The sequence below is a fragment of the Monodelphis domestica genome, chromosome 1 (genome assembly GCF_027887165.1).
Source record: "Monodelphis domestica isolate mMonDom1 chromosome 1, mMonDom1.pri, whole genome shotgun sequence".
In the NCBI taxonomy this organism is placed as follows: domain Eukaryota; kingdom Metazoa; phylum Chordata; class Mammalia; order Didelphimorphia; family Didelphidae; genus Monodelphis; species Monodelphis domestica.
The window spans coordinates 432,916,735-432,939,253 of NC_077227.1; the positions used below are offsets into that span (position 1 = coordinate 432,916,735).

Sequence of the window (22,519 nt, forward strand, 5' to 3'; positions counted from 1 at the left end):
CCATTTCTCCCTTCCTTTCTCTCTTTTAAGCACTAAATGGCTTATTAGTGTCATTATAGATTCTGAATAAAAAAAGCTGCATATCCTCTTAAAATATTGTTACCACATTGATTTCCCCGATTTAAATACTTAAAATATTTAGTGATGAAATGATTTTCCATTGAGTTTGTAGACTTTTTATAAATATAAAATTATATTTTTAAAAAATTGTTTTTGGTCTTTTATATGTTGCCTCAAGTATAAATAAGTTCATAAATAGTTTTAATGTTTCGTAGTGTTAGCACTGGCCTAGGAGTCAGGAGAACTGGGTTCTAATTCTTTGACACCTGTGCAAATCACTTCAAGTAATACAAGAAATATTTTTTAAGTGAAGGAATTAATGAAAAAAAGTATTTATCAAGAGCTATATTTTGTATCAAGCACTATTTTAAGTGCTGGATATACAAAAAGAAAAAGCAAGAAAATCCTTCCTCTCCAGTTGCTCACACATAAAAGGTAGGGAGAAAACACATAAAAGAAAATTTAATTACAGGGTCCTTGGAAAGGCCTGAAAATCCTAAGGGTTCAGCAGCTGGATGGATGGCAAGACCCAGGGGTCCTTACTCTATGTCAATAGTCATATGAAAATGTTGGGAGTCAGCAGGTTATAGAGTCAAAGCAGATGGTAAGGCCTGGTAGTCCTTTATATTACAGTTGATGGCTTCCATCTCATCTAAGCCACGAGAACAGTAAATTACTCAGATTGAGTTCTGAATGATCAGTAAAAAGGAGAAGGCAAGGAGATTGGGTGTCCTTGATGGTGATGGGAACCTTAGGGCTCTCCTGAGTGGACTAGGGAAGGGGTTGAGGGGAAACAAAAAGGGGAAGAATATTCCAGAATAGTAGTCTTTTGCATCCCCTCCCCCCAGTAGTAAACCTACTGTGTACTACTAGGGAGTGCTAGGTTTGAGGACACAAAAATGAAACAATTCTTGCTCTCAAGGAACTTTTATTATGCTGTTAGGAAAGAACAGGCACATAGTTAGATGAATGCAAAATATACTGAAATTCTCACATTTTCTAATGGATCTGTGTTTTAATAGATGTGACTATTCCTTCAACATTGCAAATTGCAACCCATTCATGGCAGCCCATCCTGTGAAGCTCTTGTAAATGCTCTCCCACCAGTGCAACCAACCAATCAACAAGATTTATTAGATTTTCTCTATGTCCCAGCTATTATGTTGAAGTCTAGGGATATAGAGATGAGGGGAAAAACAAAAACAAACTCTCCCTTCTTTTAAAGATATCATATTCTAGGGGGCAGCTAGGTAGCTCAGTGGATTGAGAGCCAGGCCTAGAGATGGGAGGTCCTAGGTTCAAATCTGGCCTCAGACACTTCCCAGCTGTGTGACCCTGGGCAAGTCACTTGACCCCCATTGCCTAGCCCTTACCACTCTTCTGCCTTGGAACCAATACACAGTATTGACTCCAAGACAGAAGGTAAGGATTAAAAAAAAAAGATGTCATATCCTAATGAAGGAGATAGTATACAAACAACTACGAATATGGAAGATGTATATAATGTAAATGGGAGACAATCTTAATGAGGAGGTATTAGTAGTCAGGGGCATTGGGAGTGATCCTTTTCAGAAGGTGATCTTTGAGCTGTCTTCCCTCCCCTCCCTTACTTTCTGTCTTAGAACCAATCCTGGTTCTAAGAAAGAAGAGTGGTAAGGGTCAGGCATTGGGGTTAAGTGACTAGCCCAAGGTCACACAGCTGGGAAATGTCTGAGGCCACATTCTGAATTGTCTTGATGAAAGCCAATAGGCAGTGTTACAGGCATGGAGATAGGCAGGGAAAAAGCTGGAAAAGCCAGGGTTGGAAGAGGCTTTAAAAGCCAAGTAGAAGGGGCATCTAGGTGATTCAGACCAGACCAGACCTAGAAATGGGAGGTCCTGGATTCAATTGTGGTCTGCTACTTTCTGACCTTGTGACCCTGGATAAGTCACTTAACCCCCATTACCTAGCCCTTACTGCTCTTCTGCCTTTGAATTCATACTTAGACTAGATTCTAAGAGAGAAGGGAAGACTTTGATGCCAGAGATTTAATGCTGGAGTTAATGAGGAGGAAAGTGGGGTGACATGGTTAAACTTATGATTTAGGAAGATCACTTTGACATGAAGTAGAAGATAGGCTGCAATGGAGAGATGCTTGAGGCATGTGGACTAAGAGGCTGACTATTTCAGCAGTTCATATTATGGATGTGAGGTGGTGAGAGCATGCTCCTGGATAGTAGCTGTGAGGGTGAAGAAAAGGGGATACACAGAAGAGATGCTGTGAAAGTAGTAATGACAAAAACTGGCAACAGATGGAATATGTGGAGCGTGAATGCAAGTAGAGTACCCAGAATGACTGACACCAGGGTTTCCAACCTGAGTGGCAGACTGAGTCACTGGGAGAATGATGATTCCCTTGAGAAATAGGGAATTTCACAAGATGGAAGGCTTTGAAAGGAAAGAGACTAATTTCTGTTTGGGACATATTTAAATGCCTGTGGGACATCCTGTTTGAGATATTCAGTAGACAATTGGTGATACAAGACTGGAGGTCAGGAGAGAGGTTAGATTGAGATAAATAGGTCCAAGAATAATTTACATAGAGATAATAATTGAATTAGTGGGAGCTGATGATGTGACCAAGTAAGATAGTAGAGGGACAGAAGAAGTGGACCCAGGACAAACCCTTAGGGGATCCCCTAGGTTAGTGGGAATGAATCAGAATAAAGAAGAGATACTTAAGAAAGAGTGGTCAGACAGACAGAGACCCAGAACAGAGCAGTGTTACAAAACCCTAGAGAAAAAAAAGAGCATTTAGGACAAGAAAGTGATCAACAGTGTTGGAAGCTGCAGAGATATCTAGAAGGATGAAGATAGAGAAGAGGATGTTGGGTTTGGCAAGTAAAAAAATCATTGGTAACTTTGAAGAGAGCAAGTTCAGTTGAACGATCCTTCCTTCATGAAGCATCTTACTTGCTCTCTCTTGACATTTTGAGAATATCAGTGGAATGCCTAGGCTCTCTATCATTCATTCTTTGCTCTTTATTTAGGACTAGCCCACCTTCCTTTTTATTCACGGATAGATAGGCAAATTATTTCAAGTGATTTTGATTTTTTCCCAGGGGTATTTGTAATGTTCTGGCTTGCTGAAACCAGCATGCCACCTTACAATAAAAGGAGCACATGAAAGACCACACCATCCACAAAGAATCACTACTTCCTTCAATTTGCACTCTGGGTTAGATTTACTACAGGACAGTAGAAAACACCATTGGCAAATATGTTTTCCTGTTATTATTCCTTGCCTGAAATAATCATGTGGTCAGTGAATACAATTATCTCTTATATCTTTCAAATAATTTTGAGCAACTGTGATATGTGTGGATAGAAGGCACTCTACTGGAGAAGAGTCTTTGGGGAGGTGCTTTATTCTACTAAATCAAAGGCCTTCCCTACTAAGGTTACCTTCCAGATACTCTGAGCATATCTTGCTTTATCTGTTCATGTACATGTCTTCCATGTTAGAATATACAAATTCCTTGAGGACATGAACTATCTTTGCATTTTTTCCTTTTTTTTTGGTTTTGTTTCTCTAGCACTTAGCAGTGCCTGGCATATAGTAAGCACTTAATAAATGTTTATTGATTGATTATTATCAACAAATAAATAGCCAGGGTTCTTGTATTGTCTATAACTTTCAGTTAATTGTGTGGCAGTAAAGGTGTGGCGTAATGTAAAATGTCTTTTTTAAGTCTGCCTATTCCTTTCTAGTACCCTCTTCAGGCATGCTTTCAATTTGTGGATAAATTATTCTACTAAAATTTTATGTAGAAAGGAAATTAGGAGTATAAATTGGTATTTGTTGATGTTCCTTGGTCACCTTTTTTCAGTATTAATAAAGTTTAAAACTTAGTTCCATACCTTTAATGTCTTCCCTTCCTTTAGATACTTCATGAAACACTCTGTCAATGCTCTCGCAATTGGGTCAGCTCCATCCCAGCTGTCCTCTTTGTATACTTGGTCAAATCCAATTGCACTTCCTGTGTTTGTTCTCTTTTTCTGTTATTTCTATCTCTACATTGCACATGTTGGACTACACTGTTAGAGTCTAGGTGTGATGTCTTTACCATCTTTGATGACACACCAAAAAAATGTATTATAAAAATGTTTGAGATCTTTTTCTTCTTGTTGTCATTCTTCTATTTTCATCTTTAAATGCCCTTTGGATGACTGATTGGTTGGTTCCCTTGTCAGACTTTCTTTAAACTGGTGTTACCTGCTGCCATTTTATGTTGATGTAGATACCGTAGATCCAAAGTAATTTTGGAGGTGGGAGTGAGAATACTAGAAGGATCAATAAAAAATCTCACCTTATTCAGGAGCTAAGCCTCAGCTAGAGAGAGAAATTAAAATAGGCAGGAGTGAGAAGGGAAACATTCTAAGCATGGAACAGTTTGTGCAAGGACCCACAGATAGCAGGTTTATGGGAAACAATAAGTAGGAAGGCTTGATCAGATTGTTGTGAGGAGTGGGGTCTGGAGAGGTCTGGAATATAAGGTAGAGTTAGATTGTAAAGGCTTTCCAAAGCCAAACTGAAGAGATTGTATTTTATCATGGAGGCTATCAGGAACCACTGAAGCTTCTTAGGCAAGGGAATAGCATGGTTAGTCTGTGCTTTAGGGATACTGGTTTGGAAGCTCTAGACAGGTTGGATTGGAGAAAAGAATGACTGGAGTCAGGGAGGTCTGTTAGAAGATATTATAATCATTCAGATCAGAGGTGATGAAGGGTCCAGAGTAGAGTTGTGGTTGTGCAAGTGAAGAGAAAGGGACAGATATGAAAGATATTCAAGCAGTAGGACTGACCAGATTTGATAAGTGATTGGATATGTAGGGTGAGAGAGAGAGAGCAAAGAGTCAAAAATGATGCTGATGTAAAATCTGGGTATCTTGCACTACAGTGGCATCTTCCTCAAAAATGGGGAAATTAGAAGGAGTGAGCTCAGAAGAAGAGACAATATGGTCATTTTTGACACGTTGACTTTGAGATACTAATAGAATATCTTGATGAAGATGCCCAGCATCTAGTCATCATGGGACTAGAATTCAGGAGACAAACTAGGACTGGATATATTGATCTGTGTATAATATACTAAACGGTGGTGATAGTTGAATCCAAGATAGTAGATAAGATGCTTAAAGAAGAGAGTATAAAAGGAAAGAGGAAGAGGGCTCAGAACAGAACCCTGATATGCCATCACATATTCAGCAAAGAATATATTTAACTTTGTTCTCAATTTTCTAATCTGTAGAGCACAAATGATAATCTCCACCTTGCCTCTCTCCTCAGGAGGTTGTTGTGAAGCTCAAATGAGATAGTACCTCGGACGACACTAAGGGATATGTCTGTGTGTGTTATAGTTGTTTTATATTTATTGCCTAGAGTAACTGAAACAAAATATACTCAGAGCCTGTTGAATTGCCAGAGTATGGATTTTTAAAAAGCAACTCTAGCTAGAGCTAAATTTTTTTGGATGTCTTTCAAATTACCATCTTAAAAAGCTCGACTTAAGTTATGTAACTATTACGAGCTAATAAATTAATTTAGTTTAAATTCAATTTGTTTAATATGAAAACTCCCAAATCTGTCTTTCCTACAGTTCAGAAAGTTTGATATTAAATTTTAATAGGCCAAGTTCCTGGCCCTATAGCAAAAAAATTTTCCATTAAAACATAAATTTGATAAATCTGATAATAAAATTGATTCTGGACAACATTCTTGATAGGGTTGGATTACCCTGTTGGGATCCTATAGATCTAGAGGCTGCCAACAATGGCTCTGGTCAGCCCCTTAGCTAACTCAACAATGGAGTAGTGATGTTTCATAGCATCCTTCTCTAGTATTTTCCCTTGGGTAATTACTCATTCCTGCCTCTTGCCCTCAGCATTTCTGCATCCCCCTAAGAGCAAAGTTGAGGGCACAATCATGGGCTCTAAGGATTCTAGATTTAGATCTAGAAGAGTCTAACACCCTTATTTATAGATGAAAAAACTATAGCACAGGGAAATTGTGACTTGCCTGGGCTCAAGTTCCCTTCCTGCTCTGCCTTCTCCAGCCATTTCTTAGATTATATATCCCTGAAACTTTCAGTTTCTCTCTTTCTCCTTCTCTACCTCAGTCTGGTTGACCTATAAAAGTTGTCAGAATCAAGTCAAGGGCTCCACATAACAAAAAAGTAAAAATCAAGGGGAAGACTGAATCTAAGCATGTGTCTGGATAAGAAGAAAATATGAGATCCTAGATAGGAAGCTGAACTGAGAGATTTATCAACGTTGCATTCATTTCAGAAATGGGCATGAGACAATGAAAACTGAGACAGGAGGAGGTCGCCCAAGTGCCTCAAATTAGACGGCATCAGTATCATGTTAGCCTACTCTAAAGCACTCTAGATTTTGCTACAGCAAATGACAAAATGACAAAAATGCTTGGAAGCACCCTGATTTTTACCTCGCCTCCTGCTGAGATAGTATGTGGAGGCATTTTCTCTTTAAAGAATACAAGAGGCAGGATTAAGAATGGATTCACTGAAGAACATTTGCTGTGCCATGCATTTGGGAATAAGCAATGCTATTTGAATTTGCCCAAACCATGATGTAATCACCGAAAATGCAATTGTAAGACGCCAAACCCCAGGGAGCCTATTAACAGTGTATCCTTTCTTTTTCCTGTGAGAATGTTATTGCCACTTACCATAGAGAAGATGGGAGAGGAAATGCTGCTCATGTGACTAAAGTCTTGCACCTATAGAAATGAGAAGTTTCTAATATGTCACATATATTCAGAATAAGATATAAACATAACAATATCGGACATTTTGACGGGTCAAACCTGTTATCTTTGTTAGGTTATATAGGAATGTGTGGGATATTATTACCTGAGCTAAATTCAGGTATGTGTTTTTCAAAATAAGACGTTGAATCATCTTACTAGAATTTTGATGGCATGTCAACTGTAAGCTATGGCTATAAGCTGTCTTGTGTCTCACACAATCAAAAGTTATGTTTGTCAATGGAATAGGAAAGGAGGTTTTCTGTTAGTTTAATCGTATAATAGACTATAAACTTTTACTGAGTTGGTATAATAAGTGTTATGTGTATAAATGAACTAGATGGACTTATTAGGGAAGGAAGAGGTCAGAGAAACACACTGAGGATGAAAAGGACCAAGAGATGGAGATTGAGAGATGACCTCTCCTTTCTTCCTTATTTTCCTATCTCTCCCCTACAAAACCTGTTATTCCCTGAAGTTTACTAAGTGATCTAAACTATGGGGGGTACATTTAAAATATTTATGGCTACTTTGACCATTTTTTTTGGTCTGGCCTTGCGAAATATTGCTCTTTTAAGTAGTCCTTAACTTATATGACACCTAGTTCTGATGTGACATTTAAAATAACTCATGCATAGATCTTATTTATGTAAAATAGTTGGATTGTTATATGGATGAATTGCTCATTCTGAGAAACCTCATTGTGAAAAACGGAAGATATTTTAGATGAACTATCAAGAATTTGAAAATATAACCTGTGTTTAGTACTTTACATCTTAAAGCTCTTTACAAATATTAGCTGATTAATGTGGAGAAGTTAAGCTTTTTTTTTGACCAATAAAATTGGTAACATTTATGAAATTCACATTATTTTCAAAGGTCACCTAATAATTCATCAACTTATCACATATCCTTTTAGATTTACATCAAATTCAAATAAGCTTTGCTCTGAAATGTTCCTCACTTATCAGTCTTTTTGGCATATTATATCTTTTCTTTCACATTTTCTCTAAGGCTGCTATAAGGTTATAATAATAGAGCACCTTGTTTTTAACTATGTAGGTTACTAACTATTTGAACTTTGTATTTTAAGTTGTGTTTTAAAGAAAGAACCTAAAATGTTTTAGAGTTACTAAATTGTGGTCTAATTATTGCATTTGTAAAATTCACAGATATTTATTTTCTTCTATTTTATGCTTCAGCATGAAAATCAGGAATTACAGATAGATCAACTGAAATGATGACCTTTATTTCTCAAGTAACACAGACTAGATGAAGAAGTTATTGAAAAAGTCACAATAATAACACAGCATTAAATGGAATACAAAGTAAGTACAGCCCAAAAAGGCTAAATCTAGTGAAACAGCTTAAGAGAGAAGATATTTGGTAAACACATTCGGCCAATCTCTCCCTTCTTTCCTCCCCTCCAGTCTTTCTTTTACCTTTCTATCATTTTTTCCTACCTCTCCGCCTCCTTCCCTACACCAGCAGTACATAAAACTATTCCCTTTATTGGTCTTTCAAAAGGTTTGACTGGAGATGAACCAAGTAGAACCAGTTTGTAAAATTCTGTTGTAGTTCATTTATCAAAATTTCTTTGAGCAGCTGCTAAATTTAAAGTACCAGGGGATCATTGTTTACTGTGAAGCTGCTTAGTTGTTTAGTCACCACACCAGACTTGCTGTTTGTTGTTTCAGAGCTACATTAAAAAAGGAGACGTGCAGATGGTCGAAAAAGGATGCTTTGCAACAATTTGTAAAAAATAACACAAAACAAAACAAAACAAAACCCAAGCCTCAAGAAAATGTATTTTTAAAAATCCATTTTAGTAGCTGTCATCTTTCCTAAATGTCAAAATGTTTGAAGCAAAATATTTAATGTTTTCTGAATGTTTGCCATTCTTGAACAGAAGAGACTTTTTGAAAAGACTGATGATGGGGTGTTTGTGTTTCATTGATTGTAATGCCTCCTTGATGTAGCATTACTGGAGAGTGAGCTTTCCCACATAAGTAGAAGTCATCACTTTTTAAAAAATGTTAACTGTTTTTGATAGAAATCTTTATAAAATATTTTTACAGACTTCCCTTCTTAAATAAAGCATGCTAAAATAATTCAGACTTTTCTTCATTTCACCTCAGCAACATTTTTGGATGCTGGCTACATGGAGGCACTTTGCTAGGCACTGGAGAGGTAAAGACCAAAAAAAAATCTTTGCCTTCAAATAGTTTATATTCTATTGAAAGATTATTATTCTATTGTCTATACATATATAGGGCAACATGGAAGGAAGGAAATATTTATATATATATAATGCATATTTTAATAAATAAATAAAAATGTATTAAGGACCTACTATGGTACTGTGATAAGCACTTTATAAATGTTATCTATTTGATTCTCACAACAGTTAGCAAATGTTTGATACTGGGTTTTGAACTCTGATCTTCCTGACTCCAAGATAATTATTTTATTTAGAGAAAAAGTAAGATAGACTGGGAGAAGGTTCATAAGAGGAATGAGCTTTCATGGATAGGTATGAGAAAGTGGGAAATAGTGTCTAGAAAAGGAAGCTTAGGCCTATATAGCTTATAGTTCAGAATCAACGAGATTGTGGATAGAGCTAAAAGGACAAGACGTGGGTAGCTAGGTGACTCAAAAGATGGAATGGAGGCAGCAAGATGTGAGCTCAAATCTGCCCTCTGACACTTACTAGCTGTGTGACTCTGGGCAAATCACTTAACCCTGTTTGCCTCAGTTTCCTCATCTGTAAAATGAGCTGGAGAAGGCAATGGTAAACCAAGAAGACCCCGAAAGGGATCACAAAGCATCAGACACAACTGAAAATGACTGAACCACAAAAGGGTAAGAAATTGTCCTGCTCTTTATAGTAGCAATAATATTGTTTATTTAATTATCAGTCCACATCAACTGTTGGGCTGTGAATAATATGGTAACAACTTTAGGTTGTTGAATGGCGTGTGTGTGTGTGTTTGTGCCTTCACCAAGTGGTCCCAGTTTGTTATTGTTTTCAGGCCTTATATATACTTTTTTAGGATTTGTGGATGGATTTTGGGGGTCTCTTTCATCTTTGCCAGCTTCCAACTTTTGCTCTAGCTATTTCCTGATTCCAGCTACTTTTCTCTTCTAAGTTTCTGTTTCTGATCTCATAAATTTGTAAACCAGATAACCATACTTAATGTTTCTGAAATAAGAAAAACTAGATTTCTAAAATGGGCCTAAAGAACTTCCATATTAATAAAATGCATGAGCTTTCAACAAACATTTCTATTCATCATTAAGTACCTGTTCTGTGTAACTATAGTTCTGTATAGACTAGGGATTGAAGACACAAACAAGCTGATTATGACAGGGTCTACCCTCAGGAAGATTTCAGACATAGTCTCTGACACTCCTCTTTTTGACTGCAGAGAGACTTTTTTTCACTTATGTTTTGTTTTGTTTTTTTTTCCAGGCAGTTGAATTTGCTAAAAAAATGACTTCCAGTTAAATGAGACCCACATCTGAAGCCTGGAGCCTTAGAATTAGGGACATTATGATTCAAAGAGTTCACCCTTTTTTCCTGTCCTAGGAATTATCTTGGAATTATGGGTGTTTTCTTAGGCACTTCTTTTGGCAATAATAAAGTTCTAGACTTTTTCTATTCCTTTGGTATTTTCCCTCCCTTCAGATGCTTAGGGACTACTTCCAGATAACTTAAATATTTGCAAAATTTTATCTTTTCTAGCATCAACCTCTCCTGTATATATTTAGTATAGTTTAGTTTCTCTTCCCATCTTTATTTTGTTCAGTGCCATTTCCACTTACTTTAAAAACATAAGAAGGATAAAGACATTAGGGACTAAGTGCAATGATTCTGACTTTCCTTGAAAGTCCTTTGGTTTGTTATAAAATATCTGTACACCTTTTTCATTTTTATCTGCTTATTGTCCTCCTTCTAGATTCATCCTTCAGATGATTTTGTTTGCTTGAGTCTCTCAGCTTTCTTTTGATTTTATTTATTTATTTATTGCTTGCTTCTATTGCCTTTCTCTGTCATAGGAATTGCTGGATTAAACCACTGTGTCTTGGTGTTTTTAGCATAGTTATTTTTTTATCCTTCTGAGAGAGATTTGTGGTTTCTTTTGATTGGTACTTTTTTTTTTTGCATTCAGAAGTTCTGGACAGTTTTCTTGTATCATTTCTTATATTATGGAATTCAGAATGTTTTTGTCTTATTGTTTTCTTCTGAGAGACCTATACTTCTTGTATTGTTCCTGCATAGCCTGTCTTTGAAAACATTTTGCTTGAATAAAGATCGTGTTCTTTTAACATGATTGATTTTTGCTTTTCCTTTATACATTTTGTATTCCCAAAAGAATTATTCTCTCTTTTGCTGATATGTAAAGAAACATCACTATGGATTCAAGCTTTTCTTCTTCTGACAATTATTTTTGCCTATGCAGGCCATAAATTATGCTCTTACAATTCTTTCTTGAACCATTTGAAAACTCCTTGCATTAGTTCCATGCTCTCTTGGTAATATAGAGAGTTCTCTGCCTTATCAGGTGTTCATTCAATCTCCTTTGTCTTGGAATATTTATTCAGTGATGTTTGGATTCATTTAGATGCCCTAGTGAACATCTTTTCTTCTGTTTTAATTTCTTTCCTGGTGATTTAGTTGTTCAACTCTTTAAGTGAGTTTTCTTCTTTCTGGGAACTTCAGTAGTAATTTCAGACTTTTCCTCTTATTTTCCCTGTAACTCATTTTTTAAAAACCCTTACCTTCCACTTTCGAGTCAATACTATGTACTGGTTCCAAGGCAGAAGAGTAGTAAGGGCTAGGCAGTGGGGTTTAAGTGACTTGCCCAGGGTCACACAGCTGGAAATTATCTTAGGTCATATTTGAACCTCAGACCTCCTTGTCTCTAAGTTTGGCTCTCAATCCATTGAGCTACCCAGCTGCCCCCTTTGTCACTCATTTTTTATTCCTTTTCCTTTAATCATGGATACCTTAAAAGCTGGATTTCAAAGTTATCTTAACCTTTTTTTTTTATGTTGGTAATTCATTTTTCCCCAGCCTTAAATTTCTGCCCCAGGCAACTTCTGGGGGAGGGGTCAATATTGGCCCTACATGGTTTACAGAAGACTTTCCTTCAGACTTGGTACCTTCCCCTTCTCCCACATGCTGCTACCCTACCTCTGGTCTCTCTGATCTTTAGTTTCCTCTTCCTGAATATTGTAACAGCAGAGTGCTGCAGCCCCAGTCAGTGTGCTTCTTCTTTCCTATACCTCTACCTCTTCTGTACAAAGTGGGGGATAGGGTTACACTTTGGTGCTTGTTGCCACAGAGTGGTGGATGGTTGGATGCTGATAGAGACTATGGCAACATCAAGGAAATTGATGAATATATCCCAGATCATTTGCCTGTGGGTCATTGGACTGCTTTGTCGGAATGTGGGGTTATTAGGGGAAGAAGTGCTGAGTAAAGAAGGTAGATATTAGGGATTATCTTTTTCAGTTGTTAAATCATTAGATTTTTGGTGTCTTAAACTATGGAGATGCTACAATTACTTTGCCTCTTACACATAATTATTATTTTGAGAAATTTGAGCATTCAGGAGGTCTGGAGAAAATGTCTAGTCAGCCACTTTGTTGGTCACATGACTCAGAAGACTTTCCCTCTGTTTATTAGGCAATACTATTCATAATATTTCACCATATTCAGTAAGATTTTACAAATGAATTTATGTTCAAAGTTGGTGTTACCCTTAACTGTCACTTGGTCATGTGATTGCTGACTGAGATAGTTTTTAGGGTCTTTTTCTCTTTTTTTTTTAAACCTTTACCTTCCGTCCTGGAGTCAATACTGTGTATTGGCTCCAAGGCAGAAGAGTGGTAAGGGCTAGGCAATGGGGGTGAAGTGACTTGCCCAGGGTCACACAGCTGGGAAGTGTCTGAGGCCAGATTTGAACCAAAGACCTCCCATCTCTAGGCCTGGGTCTCAATCCACTGAGCCACCCAGCTGCCCCCTCTTTTTCTCTTTTTCTTATGTCAGTTAGATGGTGGAGTCTTCTAGATACTCCTGTTTCTGAAAGACATTGTGCTGATTTTATCAGCCTACAGGAACATTATAGTCTCCTAAATGAGATACAGTCACTCTAAAGAGTTTGATGTAACTGTCTACATAGGAAAATCTAAATGGATGAAGAATTTTTTTAGACTAAAGTGTTATGCAAAGTGATACATGGTAAATCTTATCACTTTAAAAAATCCTTTAAAAAGTGAAATATATTCTTTTTGTGCTTCCATCACTTGTTTTTAAATTTGTCACTCATTTCACAGGGTTATTATATTTTTAAATTCATCATGAAATTTTACTTTTACCAGGTTGTATATTAAATATACCTCCTGATGGTCACCTTTTTTTTAAGTTTAGCCTTTATTATCACCCATAGATTTTCAACAGTTTTTAAACTGAGTTCCTAAGTCATTGAAAATGCTTATCTTCATTTCTTGGATATTTCTCGATGTTTCACTACATGCAATCTGGGGCAAACCTGGGTTGAAATATTACATATTCATTTGGAAATTTCTGTAATTCATGAAACATTCTGATGATCAATATAATAATCTATTTATCAGAGTTCACCATTCCGTTTATGAGGACAAGTCTGATAGATGCAAAACAATCCCCAGAAAAAAAATTTTATTTGTTGAAGGTTTTAGAGTCTGATGAAAATGTCCAGATCTTACAAGTTTATCTGGACTTCTCTTGACAAGGGTTTTGGGAAAGTTTTAAAAAATAAATCTCATCTCAACAGTCAGTTCCTCTCTGTTGGTGAAACTTGTCAAATTCCTCTCATCTCACTATTTGCCTTTTCTGGTTCCTTCTTCCTTTTGAAGGTACAAAATACCATTAATTCCAGTCACAAAATTAATATCTCCTCTGCTTTTGAAACAAAGAGTACTGTTTCCTTCCTCCTCATCCATTTCTTCTGTCCAGTTGACAAGATTTCCATTTATGTTCTAATCCATATTCATCCAGGTGCTCTCCACTGTTTGTTCCTTTTTTTTTTTAAACCCTTACCTTCTGGTCTTGGAGTCAATACTGTGTATTGGCTCCAAGGCAGAAGAGTGGTAAGGGCTAGGCAATGGGGGTCAAGTGACTTGCCCAGGGTCACACAGCTGGGAAGAGGCCAAATTTGAACCTAGGACCTCCCGTCTCTAGACCTGACTCTCAATCCACTGTGCTACCCAGCTGCCCCCTTGTTTGTTCCTTTTTGACTCCTTTTCCACCACCATATTTCTTACACAAGTGTGTGTATGTAGATAGAGATATAGAGAGATGTGTATATATGTCTTTTTGACCAGGCATGCTACCATGTCAAATAGTGAGATGAGGGGAATTTGACAGAACTGAATCAATGCTATATCTTTGTTGAATAGACTTCTCAAGCTGTTGCTAAGTAAATTCCTTTTGTTAAATGTTATATTATCTATTGATGTCTTTTTTATGCTTGAACTACCTTAGTCATATACAAAACATCAAATTTGCCTTCATTAGGATGACTAGTTATCTTGTTAACTTGTTAACAAAAAATTTGTGTTTAAAGATCTGAGTCCCTGGGTTTGATTTCTTTCCTGACTTTTGTCTACTGGGGACCTTTGGATGTCTCTTCTAAATTCTGGGTGTCTCAAATTTCCATTCAAACAATTTGAAAGGAATACCTTTCTCATTGCAGTAGTTTTCTAAAAAGTTTCCCTGTCTCTAATCTCTTCCTTCTCCAATTCTATGCAGTTACCATGTTCATAATTCTAGATACATCCATGCCATCTTACATATTCAGTAATTTCATATTAATTCCCTAGCTTCCTCCTCCACTTAAAAACTTTAATACCACCTGTTAAGCCTATGATAAAGTATAGAATCCTTAGCTTGGCATTTAAAGTCCTCAACAATCAAGTTCCCATATACTTTTCTAGTCTTATTTCATGTAACTTCTCTTTACTCTCTCTCTCTCCCTTCCAATAAAGTTGACCTTAATATTTTCTATTCATAATATTCTGTGTTCTACCACTATGACTTTGCATAATTGTTCCCTTATTTCTAGAATATACTACATCACCTCCACTTTGTATAAATTCCATCTTCTTTCAGAACACAGCTTAGGTGCCCTCTCCTAATTGGGACCTTTTCTGATTACCTCAGTTAATAGCATTTCTTCTCCCCTGAATTACCTGCAAATATACCTTGTATATTCTGAGCATGTTAGCTCTCTGAGGGTAAGTCTTTGTAACCTTAATAGTTAACTGTTATATACAGTTAGAACTTGTGTTTGTCAAATTGAACTGAATTTATTGAATAAAAAAGTAAATATCGAGGGAAAAATGTGATCAATCAAAATGTAGGTATCCTTTTTTCATGAGAATTCATTGAAGTCCATTTGATATCCATTCAAGTCTGAAAAAAAATAATTAAACATTCACTTGATTTAAGGCATTGTGCGAGGCATTAACAACACAAAAACAAAATAAAAAAGTTTCTGTTTTCAATAGTAACAAGACTTTACCAATGGTGTGGTAACCGCTCGTGTCCAAAGTTTCTAGAACAAAATGTATAGGCAATACTAGATAAATATACACAGAAAATGGCAAATAATTTCAAGTGATAAGAAAAATGCAAAAAACCTACAAGATTGACAAATCATCTTGGGTGTAAAGTTTGGAGTGCTTTAATGTTTTGTATGGATGCTGATTAAAAAACACAGGAGCAGTCCTGCAATAGGAAGTATATGTGATAGAGGCAATGTACTATTAGAACTCTTGAAACCAATGCTTTACTTTCAGTATGTCAGCTTAGTAGTTATTTGGAAGTAAAGCATGACATTATTACCAGTATCTTGGATATACTTATTAATAGTCTAAGCACTTAGATGTTTTATCAGAAAGTAATTTTCCTTTCAGTTGTGATTTTTAAAAGGTTAGTTTTTAAGTGTTGTTTAAAGAGCACACATTGTTATGTAGAACAATTTTATAATGTGAATCAGAAGAAAAAGTAACATTCACTAAAAAAAATGTGTTGAATTGTAAACTGTCCTACAATATGTTCGTTTCTCTAAATAAGATGTGGTTTTTTTTCCTTCCCTAAGAAATAAAATTCTTATCCAGCTCTCCTGACTTCTTTTTCAGGTTAAGAATTTGAAAATTTTCAACAAAACACTCATTTTTTCATCTAATTTTATAATTATGAAACCCTTCATATTTTTTTCCTCCCTTGGTTATAATTGCTCCACAAGTATTTCTTAAACCACAGTCTATGCATTTAAAGAACAAATAATCTGTGTTTTGGAGAAAAAGAATATACACTGACACCTTAAAAATATCTCTAGATGACTTTGATAATTACAATTATTTTTTAGTAACTAGATCTGCCTTTTTTTTACTACATATATAGATGTTTAGAATCATAAGGTTAAAACGTTTCTTAAATAATAATAATACTATGTATAATTTTATATACTGTACTTTTAGAATATAGATTAATAATGCCATTTAATTTTAACTATGTTTAAGATAGATATCATGAATCTCTCCACAAAACTACTCATTCCCTGTGAATTGTACTTGGACTTAATACTAATAGTTTAATTTGATATTGACTTCTCATATAAATTGAAATTCTCTTTATTATTTTTAGAAAAGTAAACAATATATCACAAGGTCCTGAGGTAGTCTTTTGTAATAAATTTAAAGAAACAGTAATGTAAAGTAGTTAAATTTTTTATTTTTTAATATTTTATTTTCCCAATTATATGTAATAACAATTTTGAGCATACATATTCTGAAATTCTAAGATCCAATAGTCTCCCTCCCTCCATTCCATCCTCCCTCCCAGAGATAGTAAGCAATTTGATCTGGGTTATACATGTATTATCATACAAAACTTTTTTTTTCATATTAGTCCTTATTATAAGGGAATATTCACATAAAACCAAATAAATTCACATAAAAAAATAAAAACACAAATAATTAAAGTAAAAAATAGTATGCTTTGATTTGTATTCCAATCCTAACAGTTCTTTCTCTGGAGGTGAATAGCATCCTTTGTCATAAGTCCTTCAGAATTATCCAGGATCATTGTATTGCTGAGAGTAGCTAAGTCTACCACAGCTGATCATTCCATAATATTGTTATTGCTGTGTACAAATGTTCTCCTGGTTCTGCTTATTTCATTCTGTATTGGTTCATGCAGGTCTTTTCAGCTTTTTCTGAAATCATCTGCTTATCATTTCTTATAACACAATAGTATTCCATCACTCCATACCTCAATTAGTTTAGCCATTCCCCAGTTGATGGACATTTCCTCAATTTCCAATTCTTTTCCACTACAGAAAGAGGTGGTATAAGTATTTTTATACAAGTAGATCTTTCCCCCACTTTTTAAATCTTTTTGGGATATAGATCTAGTGGTATTACAGAATGAAAGGGTGGGCACAACTTTATAGCCCTTTGGGCAAAATTCCAAATTGCCTTCCAGAATGGTTGGATTGATTAACAAGTTCACCAGCAATGCATTAGTGCCCTAATTTTGCCACATCCCCCTCAACATTAATTTTTCTTTACTGTCATATTGGCCAATCTGATAGTGTGAAGTGGTTCCTCAGAGTTGTTTTAATTTGACTTTCTCTAATCAAGAGTGATTTAGAACATTTTTAATATGATTATTGATAGCTTTGATTTCTTCACCTGAAAACTACCTATTCATATCCTTTGACCATTTATCAATTGGGGAATGACTTGGGATTCTTATAAATTTGACTAAATTCTCTATATATTTGAGAAATGAGAACTTTATCAAAAAAATTTGCAGCAAAGTTTTTTCCCAGTGTGTTGTTTCCTTTCTTGTTTACCCTAGTTTTATTTGTACAAAACTTTTAAAATTTAATATAATAAAAATTATTTATTTTATATTTTGTTTTCTGTCTCTTGTTTTGTCATAAATTCTTTAATTTTCCATAGATAAGACAGGTAAACTATTCTATGCTTCTCTAATTTGCTTATGATATTACCCTTTTTCATACTTTCTTCCAATTTTCCTAGCAGTTTTTATCAAATATTGAATTCTGATCCCAAAAGCTGGGATCTCTGGGTTTATCAAGCACTAAGTTGCTAAAGTCATTTACTCCTTTGTATTGTGCATCTAATCTATTCCATTAATCTATCATTCTTTTTCTTAGCCAATACTAGATTGTTTTGATGATTACTACTTTATAGTACAGTTTGGGATCTGGTACTTCTAGATTACCTCCCTTCACATTTTTTCCCATTAATTTGCTTGATATTCTTGAACTTTTGATCTTCTAGATGAATCTTATTTTTTTCTAGTTCTATAAAATAGTTTTGGTGGTTTGATTGTTATGGCACTGAATATGTAAATGAATTTGGGTAGAATTGTCATTTTTATTATGTTAGCTAAGTCTATCCATAAGCAATTAACATTTTTCCAATTGTTTATATCTGACTTTATTTAAATGAAAATTGTTTTGTAAGTGTGTTCATATAATTAACTCCTGGGTCTGTTTTAGCAAGTATATTTCCAGGAATTTTATTTTGTCTAAAGTTATTTTCTCTTTCTATCTCTTGCTGATGGACTTTGTTGGTAATATATTGAAATGCTGATGATTTATATGGATTTTTTTTTGTATTCTGAACCTTTGCTAAAGTTATTAATTATTTTAACTAGTTTTTTAGTTCATTCCCTAGGATTCTCTTAGTATATCATGTCATCTGCAAAGAATGATAGTTTAGTTTCCTTGTTGCCTACTTTAACTTCTTCAATTGTTTTTTCCTCTCTTATTGCTAGTTTTTCTAGTATAATATTAAATAATAATGGTGACAATGAAAATCTTTACTTGATCTTATTGGGAAAGCCTCTAACTTATTTCCATTGCAGATGATACTTGCCGATGGTTTTAGATAAATATCATTTATCATTTTAAGGATTGGCCCATTTATTCCTCTGCTTTCTTGTGTTTTGAATAGGATTGGGTGTTGTATTTTTTCAAAGGCTTTTTCTGCATTTATTGAGATAATCACGTGATTTCTTTTTTTTTTTTTAAACCCTTACCTTCTGTCTTGGAGTCAATACTATGTATTGGCTCCAAGGCAGAAGAGTGGTAAGGGCTAGGCAATGGGGGTCAAGTGACTTGCCCAGGGTCACACAGCTGGGAAGTGTCTGAGGCCAGATTTGAACCTAGGACCTCCCGTCTCTAGGGCTAGCTCTCAATCCACTGAGCTACCCAGCTGCCCCCAATCATGTGATTTCTATTAGTTTTGTTATTGTTGCTAGTAATTTCCCTAATATTAAACCAGCCTTACATTTCTGCTATAAATCTTGGGTCATCATGAATGATCTTTGTGATATATTGCTATAGTCTCCTTGCTAGTATTTTATTTAAAAAATTTTACATCTATGGTCATTAAGGAAATTGGCCTATAATTTTCTTTATCTGTTTTTGTTCTTCCTGGCTTAGGTATCAGCATCATATTTATGTCATAAAAGGAATTTGTTAGAACTCCTGTTTTGCTTATTTTTCCAAAAAGTTTATGTAGTTTTGGGAATAATTGTTCTTTAAATGTATGATGGAATTTATATGTGAATATATCTGACCCTGGGGATTTTTTTGGGGGGGAATTCATTGATGACTTGTTCAATTTCTTTTGTGACATTATTCAAATGTTCTATTTTATCTTTAGTTAATCTGGGCAATTTATATTTTATAAATATTTATCCATTTTGCTTAAATCATCAGATTTATTGACACACTTGGGTAAAAAAGCTCCTAATGATTGCTTTGATTTCTTATTTATTGGTGGTGAATTCACCCTTTTCATTTTTGATACTTCTAATTAATTTTCTTCTTTCTTTTTTTAGTAAAATTATCCAATGTTCTATTTTATTCTTTTTTAATAAAGTGAATCTTATTTATTATTTCAATAGTTCTCTTACTTTCAAATTTATTAATTTCTCCTTTGGTTTTTCAGATTTCCAAATTGGACTTTAATTGGGGATTTGTAATTTGTTATTTTTCTAGCTTTTTTACTCACATTCTCAATTTATTGATCCACTTTTTCCTCTATTTTATTGATATGTGTTTAGAGATATAGCCTAAGTACTACTTTGAATTTATACCATGAATCTATATATCAAAATATATTGTCTCCTCATTGTCATTCTCCTTATTGAATTTGATTGATTGTATAACATGTTCTTTGACCCACCCCTTTTAAAAAAAAATTAGATTAGTTTCCAATTAATTAAATTTTCTTTCCATGGACTCTCGTTCATTATAATTTTTATTGCATTATCATTTGAAAAGGATGCATTTATTATTTCTGTTCTTCTTCATTTGATTGTAAAGTTTTTATGCCCTAATACATAGTCAATTTGTGTAGATGCTGTATATTGCGGAGTAGGAGGTCTATTCCTTTTTATTCCTATTCAGTTTTTTCCAATGGCCATTTTTCCCCCCTGAAAGAATATACTTAGTTTTTCTGGGTAGGTGATTCTTGATTATTAGCCTAGTTCCTCTGCCTTTGAAAATATCATATTTCAAGCATTCTAATCCTTTTATGTAGAAGCTGTTAAGTCCTGTGTAATCCTGACTATGGATTCACGATATTTGAATTATTTCTTTCTGACTTCTTACATTTTTTTCTCCTTGGCCTGGGAGCTGCAGAATTTTGCTCTAATATTCCTGGGAGTTGTCATTTGGGGATTTATTTTAGAAGGTGATTGGTGGATTCTTTCAATTTTTATTTTGCCCTTTTGTTAGAAAATATTAGGGAAATTATCTTTGTTAATTTCTTGTAATATGGTATCTAGTTGATCTTTTTTTAATCATGGCTTTCAGGTAGTCCAATAATTCTTAAATTATCTCTCCTGGTTCTGTTTTCCAGGGCATTCGTTTTTCCAATGAAATATTTCATATTTTTGTCTTTTTGCATTATTTTGATTTTTAAAAATTGTTTCTTGATGCCTTATGAAGTGATTAAACTTGTCCAATTCTAATTTTTAAGAAATTTTTTCTTCTGTGAGTTTTTGAGCCTCCTTTTTTCATTTGGCCAATTCTGCTTTTTAAGATATTATTTTCTTCTCACATTGCTTCTATTTCTCTTCCCTATTTTTTTTTGATTTTTGAAATCCTTCTTGAGTTCTAAGACCAATTATAGAACTGAAGATCAATTAATATTTTTTCTTTGAAATTTTGCATATACATCCTTTGATCTCACTTTTCCTTTCTGAGTTTGTGCCCTGCTCTTCTCTGTCTCCATAATAATTTTATATGATATGGACTTTTTTAAAAAAAATGATTGCTCATTTTCTTAGCTTTTTTTCTTGATGTTTACTTATATATTAAAGCTGGGCTCTGTTCTCTGGGTAGATGAAGCACTATCTTAAACTTCAGTTTTTTCCTTGCTGTTACCCTTAGCGCTTATTCTGGGTTTCTGCAAGTTTCAGGTCTTCCAAGGTGGTATGATGGCCTCTGGGCTGGGAACACTGAAAGCCACTTCCCACTCCTGATTCAATCTCCCCCAATCCCTACTAAAGGCTTGCAGAGCTCAGAGGACTGTGTTGCCTTATGCTGGAGCTCAAGACCTTACTCTAGGTTTACACTGATGAGGGGCTCTGTTTGGAGGTTTGGAGCCTCACTACAGGCTTGGACAGGGGCTCTGGACATTCCCTTAAGAATGCACAGGCAAGGAGCACTGCAAACTACCTTGCACAAGGGCTTGGGACCTCACTGTAGGCTTGTGCTAGGGTTTATAACTTTAAGGATGGACACAGTTTGCTCTGCTTTTGGCTCAGGCAGAGTCTCAGAGTCTCAAAGTTGACTTGGGCACAGGTTCAGAACCTGGAGCAGTAGAGATGGGATAAGGGGGCTTGCTATTGTCTTTGTGCCAGTACTTCCTTGTATAGTCTTGCTTTGGGCTATGTTCCCCTTTTACCCCAGTGAAACAGATACTTTCTGCCTACCTTCCAAGTTTTCTTCAGGAAAATTGCTTCATTCTGTCCTCTGTCACTCCACTATTCATTTTGAAGCATTATTTTATGGTTGGTTGGAGGGGATTCTCAAAAAGGTTCCAACTTTCTGTGTTTCTACTCTGCCATCTTGGCTCTGCTGCCTACATTTTTAAAATGTATATAATTTTCACAAATTTACACACTTTTTTGGAAACATGTTCTTCATTTCCTGGGATGATGAATGGGAAGGTGACAGATGTCTGGTCATAGTTAAAACTTTTTGAACAGTTGGAATATTTGGAGAAGCAAAGAAAAGATGAATAAGAGAGAGAAATTTTATTAAAGGCTGCCAAGATAATTGGTCTGTTGTATTTTAAAAATAGCTCAATGATCAAATACCATTTATATATCATGAATTGATAGGACAAAACATGATTTATATATTAAGGCTGAACTGTTTATTCATTTGTGAATCCACAGACTAGTAAGGGCAATAAAATTAATAAACTTACTTATTATCTTGCTATTTCAAGGTCTTAAAAATAGCTTTTCAAAATATTAAACACACAGCACAGCAAAAATAAAGTTTAATTACCATCTAGTTTATAAACAAAAAGATTAATAAT

General features: G+C 34.9%; 1 long non-coding RNA gene across 1 annotated transcript in view; it reads left to right on the forward strand.

Annotated features, from left to right (window-relative positions):
* Positions 1 to 22,519, forward strand: part of LOC130453527 (uncharacterized) — a 192,697-nt gene that overhangs the window by 10,666 nt on the left and 159,512 nt on the right. The window contains exon 2 of the long non-coding RNA XR_001626495.2: positions 8,071 to 8,196. This is a non-coding gene — a long non-coding RNA (uncharacterized LOC130453527). The remainder of the gene's footprint in view (positions 1 to 8,070; positions 8,197 to 22,519) is intronic.